The sequence below is a fragment of the Canis lupus genome, chromosome 36 (assembly GCF_011100685.1).
Source record: "Canis lupus familiaris isolate Mischka breed German Shepherd chromosome 36, alternate assembly UU_Cfam_GSD_1.0, whole genome shotgun sequence".
NCBI lineage: Eukaryota > Metazoa > Chordata > Mammalia > Carnivora > Canidae > Canis > Canis lupus.
Genome location: NC_049257.1, coordinates 18,684,739 through 18,690,738, shown reverse-complemented (window position 1 = coordinate 18,690,738; position 6,000 = coordinate 18,684,739). Strand labels below are relative to the sequence as shown.

General features: G+C 39.1%; 1 long non-coding RNA gene across 1 annotated transcript; it reads left to right on the top strand.

The window, feature by feature from the left end:
• Positions 1 to 1,609: 1,609 nt before the first annotated feature.
• On the top strand, positions 1,610 to 5,593 carry LOC119867833. The gene is made up of 2 exons (XR_005384749.1): positions 1,610 to 1,922; positions 5,310 to 5,593. It is a non-coding gene; the product is annotated as an uncharacterized LOC119867833 (long non-coding RNA).
• The last annotated feature ends 407 nt before the right edge of the window (positions 5,594 to 6,000 follow it).

Below are 6,000 nucleotides of genomic sequence, written 5' to 3'. Positions count from 1 at the left end.
CATAATGACGGAAAATCACACAGAAAGAAAAGTAAAGGAACATGGACTCTGTCAGAAACAAGGGCTACATTTTTATTCAAGAGGCCCCTAATGATGGAAAATCACAGTGAAAGGCAGAGGCGAAACCGGGATTCCATAAAGGACCTGACACACACCAGTAGTACAAGTAGGAGAACAGTCATAGCAGACGCGTAAAAATAAAGAAAAACAAAATTAACAAGAGACAAGCTGTACTGGGGCTGACGCACAAAACAGCAACAAATCACAGTGAATTCTGAAGATTAATTTCAAAGAATCTTCTGAAATAAGCAAGGAGACAGACAGCATCAATATTAATGAAGCTGAAATGGAACTCCTAAAGAGCCACAGCATAAAATGGCACATGAATGTTTTGTTTTTAAATGGATTGTAGATTGGATCACAGGACCATCAGGAAAATGAAGGGACATTCACAAGAACATCATAACAGGGCCAGCTGTGTGATAAGCAATTACAACATCAGTGCTAAAATCTCCAATGTAAAAGAAAAACATCAGTGTTGAAATAAAAGAAAATGTCAACAGTCTGCAGATGAGGTAAAAGAAAGTGAAGAATAGATTTTATTGAGACTCAATAGCCTGCACTATGTCAATATCGAATGTCTTTGATAAAACAGACAATAGGCATTCGAAGAAAGATCAAAATTTGATTCCATCTTGTATTGCAATTTCCCTTCAGATTGTCAGCTAAAGCAGCTCGAAGATCAGCCCGACGCTTCCGCTGCTTAAACCACTTACTGGTTGTGAACTAGATGCTTTTGGAAGCTGTGTAACTTTGACAGGCTCCTAGGGTTCTGCAAAGGTAAATCTTTGCATCGCTGTAAATCAGATTTTAAAAGGAACATGTTAAGTGTGTTAATAGTGTAGGCAACTTGGAGGAATTTTAGATACCACTTTTTTTTATAAAATGAAGGATCTGTTATTAAAAGGCAAATTATCATATCCCCATCCATTTTATGGAGTGCTGACTTCTGGATAGACGAGTCCGGGGGCTGGGTAGCACCGTCTTTGTGGCAGTGCACTTGGCATTTCCATTGCTGTGTGGTACCACAGAGGGAGAAAATAATACCCACTTCAAGCTTTTTCTCCCTTCCTATAGCTCTACAACATTTATGATTGCAGGTTGTTGAGCTCTTTTAACCACTAGCTGAGCCAAAGCCTGTTTGCTGAGGAAGGAAGAGTATAAGGAGGTTCACTTCCCACCCACAATTAGAAAAGCAAGTCATGTGTGGCACAAAACAGCCCCTCTAGGGTTGAGTTCTTCACCAGTTTCCCCCCAAAAGATGGGTAGGAAGTTATGGGCATTTCTGGGAAACTCAAAGGATCCTTTTGCAAGTGCTTTCTCCACTACCATGAGGAAATAATATTAGCACTGTAGAAATTTAGTATGTCCAGAGATTCCTTGATACTCTTTCCTTCAAGAGCCAGCACTTAATTCCTCTCTCCCTTGATAGGGGGATGGAATTATTTGCAAATAAACATGATGGAAATGATGGGACATGATGCTGGAGACTAGGTCATAAAAGGCACTGAGGTTTCCTTCTTGCTGTCTCTTGAATGACTCGCTCAAGGGAAGGCAGTGGCAGTCTCATGAGGTCATCTCAAGAGGCCCTCGAGCACTCCTACGAAGAGGCCTATTGGTGGAGGAACGGAGCTTCCACACGCCAACCCAACCGGAATGATGGAGGCCTTTTGTCAAGAATCCTGCGAATGAACCACCCTCTGAGTGTCCCAGTCAGCCTTCAAAGGGCTGTAGCCACAGTTGATATCTGAAATGCAATCTCAGGAGAGTTCCAACCAGAATCCCTCAGTTAAACTTCTTACTTCCTGACCCACAGAAACTGAGATACTAAATGTTTGCTGTTTAAGCTACTAAATTTGGAGGTGATTTACTATGTAGCAATAGCTGTTACAAGTCCCTGCCATTTATTTATGATATGTGCCAGGCTCTGTGCCAAACTTTTTAGAATGAATGAGCTTCTCTAAAGAGGTCAAAGATCTCTCATTTCAATGTACATATGAATCAGCCTATTAAAAATGCTATATTCTGGGGCTTGTACCCTGAATTGGGACCTATGAATCTGTATTTTAACTAGCTTCCCAGATAATTCTGATGCAGTTGGCTAGACCACACCATTTGAGAAATATTGCTTCAAGCCTTTACCCATTTCCTTCAGACACTGCCCATCTTTAAAATAAGACCTTCTGGGCCTGTTCTCCCTGTGAAAAATACATATACATTGTATTATTATTTTTTAAATGCTACCCAAAGACTGTATTGGAGCTTCTGGAAAGAGGAGATAGTGTATCCTGATGAGAAGATGTTTTTGGAGAACAATTCTCCAAACCAGACCATTTAAACAATTGTCTTATTTACTTTGGTGAACATAGTGGTGAACATTGTATAGAAACCTATACTCCCTAGGGAATTTTGGAGTTGCATTTAGAGTAAGTCTATAGGTAAAAATCTAGGGCTCATTTGGTCACAAGTTTACCTGATTTTTAGGAGGTGAAGACAGGGCCATTTCAGAGGAGGAAAGAATTGCCAACATGGTAGATCTGAGGGTTCCAAAGGCCTTTCCCCAGATAAATATTTCCTTTACTTTCACAGGATAGGTTAAATTCATTCTCTCATCTCAATCATCTCTGTTAAAATGTAAATACTTAACAAAATAAAATGTAAATACTTTTGGGTCCAGTAACATTCTTAAATACCTGTCTCTCAGAGAGTGAATGCATCAAAGCTTTTTTTTCCTGTTAGTTTTAGAAAGAAGTAAGGAAGTGGAGGGAAAAAAAGGGCTGTTTCATGGAAACTATGATGCCATCAGTCATAAGAAGCACCTTTATTACATGTATTTTTTAATAAAGATTTTATTTATTTATTCATGAGAGACACAGAAAGAGAGGCAGAGACACAGGCAGAGGGAGAAGCAGGCTCCATGCAAGGAGCCCGATGTGGGACTTGATCCTGGGAATCTGGGATCATGCCCTGAGCCAAAGGCAGACACTCAACCGCTGAGCCACCCAGGCATCCCTTACATGTATTTTTTTTAAGTGCTTCCAATTATAATTGGAAAATGACATCGGTTGTTTATTTTGATTTCTGAAATATTAAAATGTGAAAAAATATCTTAGATAAAATAAGTAATTTTACGGCCAAGAGTGGTTATCAACCACTTGCCACTGGTAGGGAAGAGTCTAGATAATGAAACTATTTCTCATTTTTTGTGTTTTAAATGCTAAAGATTATGATAGAAAGTGATATTGAAATTTTAAATAATTCATGGAATCATTATATTGGTTTGCGCTTAAAATCATAGCAACAAAAGTGATTTCTAACACTTCTCACTTTTTTTAAGATTTTATTTTTAAACAATCTATGTCGGGCTGGAACTTACAACCCTGAGATCAAGAGTTGCATGCTCTACTGATTGAGCCAGCCATGTGCCCGACTTCTTACTATTTATGATCTTACAACCTAATCACCAAATGATCACAATGCTTATATTCATATGGACATTTTTTTCTTAAAAGGTGAGCTTTTTTTTTTTTTTTTTTTTTTAATTTTATTTATTTACGAGAGACAGAGGCCCAGGCAGAGGGAGAAGCAGGATTCATGCAGGGAGCCTGATGTGGGACTTGATCCCAAGACTCCAGGATCACGCCCCAGGCTGAAGGCAGGCGCTAAACCACTGAGCCACCAGGGCTGCCCAAGGGTGAGCTTTTCCTTCACTCATTCATGGTCTCTGACGTTACTAGGCCCTTCAATGGTGCCAGCAAGGGTTTGGCAAAGGCTTGGGGTGGGCTGTTGGGAAGGAGGGGGAGGAATTAGAATAATTTTGTAGCCTGAAGATATCATTAATAAGAGGCCTAGAATATGATTCTATCTTTCTTTAGTGGGCTCCCCTTACTACCTTTCCTGTTTTCCTTCCTTACTCCCTTACCTCTCACTCCTAGAGACAGCAAACACCATTAGACCAGAATTCTTTCGATGTTCTGGCAACACATCTAACAGCCTACACTACATCTATAACCTCCATTCCTCCAACCTCAGAGGAAGAGGCATCCCTGCTCCTCTTGTGGATTGTGTAAAGCCAATCCCTTCATCTGTGCTCTAGACTTTACTTTCTTTTGATTTCTCAGAGAACTCACTTAAACTATTATTGCTTTTTCCTGTCCTTAACCTAACCAATCCTCTTGACTGGCTCCTTCCCATCCACATTTAAGCATCCTCAAATGTGTCTCATCTTAAAAGTTCTTTGAAATAAATACAAAGTAGTAAGTACAAATAAATTGAGTGAAATTATAAAACCCAGGCAGAGCTTAGATGAAAGATCCTGACTCCTTCAACTGCATCTCTGAGAGAGCCCCCGTGCCCCATATGCTAACTATTCCTTTAAAACAAACAATTGTTAAGCACCTTCTAGGAATGTGGTGGAAAGCTGGAGATGTTTTCATTCCACCAGAAAAATAGACCTTGGCTCCAGAGTTTCAACTGGAATATATATTTTTCATGAGTTTCCTAATTAGAAAGTTAGAAAGAAGCGTTTTTGCTTTGTAGTTGGGAAGGAATAACCATAAATAAGGACTGAAATGCTAGCCATTTGGACGAAACCTTTCCGCCGAGGCTACTTACTCCACTCCTTGTCAATAAGAAATAGAACTGGAAGTTTGGTAACTTTTACAGGCTCTTGACATTGAAACATTCCTATACTCAAAAGCCAGCCATATTCTAGTATATTGAAATATTACATTAAGATGAATTAATTCAATTTAAAGACCCAATTTCTTAAGAAAAAAATTATAATAGCATCAAAACTATAAAACAATTTTCTGACTAAAAACATGCAAGACCTGTACACTAAAAACTATATAACATTACTGAAAGAAGTTAAAGACCTGAATTAAAGGACAAGTATACTTTGTTCGTGGGGTTGAAGACTAAAAATTGTTAAGATATAAATTCTCCCCAAATTGATCCATCTATTCAATACAACCCCAATAAAAAACGTAGCGGGCCATTTTACCGAAATTGACAAACCGATTCTAAAATTCATAGAGAAATGCAGAGGACCTAGCGTAGCCAAAGCAAGTGAAAGAGAAGAATAAAGCTGGAGGACTACCTATTTCAAGACTTTGTGAAGCTTCAGTAACCAAGACAGCGAAGTGTAATGGCACAAAGACAAACATCAATTAAAGAGAATATAGAATCTAGAAATAGGCCAAATGATTTTTTTAAAGCCTTTATTTATTTGTTTGTTTGTTTGACAGAGAGCACAAGCAGAAAGAGAGGAAGAAACAGGCTCCCCACTGAGCAGAGAGCCCAACATGGGGCTTTATCCCAGGACTTTGGGATCATGAGTCAAAGCCAACTTAACCAACTGACTACCCAGTTGCCCCTGTCACATGATTTTTCAACAATGATATATAAGCAGTTCAGTGGAAGAAGGATAATTGTTCTAACAAATGGTGCTGGAATGTTTGGATATCTAAACCTGTAAAACAATGTATGGGTATATACAAACATCAAAACTTGTTAAATTGTACACTCTTAATGATTTATTGTATGTCATTTATACCTCAATATAGCTGTTTGGTTTTTTTTTAAGATTTTATTTATTAGAGAGCATGCACACAAGTGTGCACAAACAGCGGGAAGAGACAGAGGAAGAGGGAGAAGCAGACTCCCCACTGAGCAGAGGACCCGTGCCAGGGCTGGACCTCAGGACCTTGAGATCACAACCTGAGCCAGTCAGACCTTCACCAACTGAGCCACCCAGGCACTCCTCAGTATACCTGTTTAGAAAACATTACGACATTGCTTCTGAAAATTCAATGTGTACATTTTTAAAAAGATTTATGTATGTATGTATGTATGTATGTATGTATGTATGTATGAGAGACATAGTAAGAGAGGCAGAGACACAGGCAGAGGGAGAAGCAGACTCCCTGCAAGGAGCCT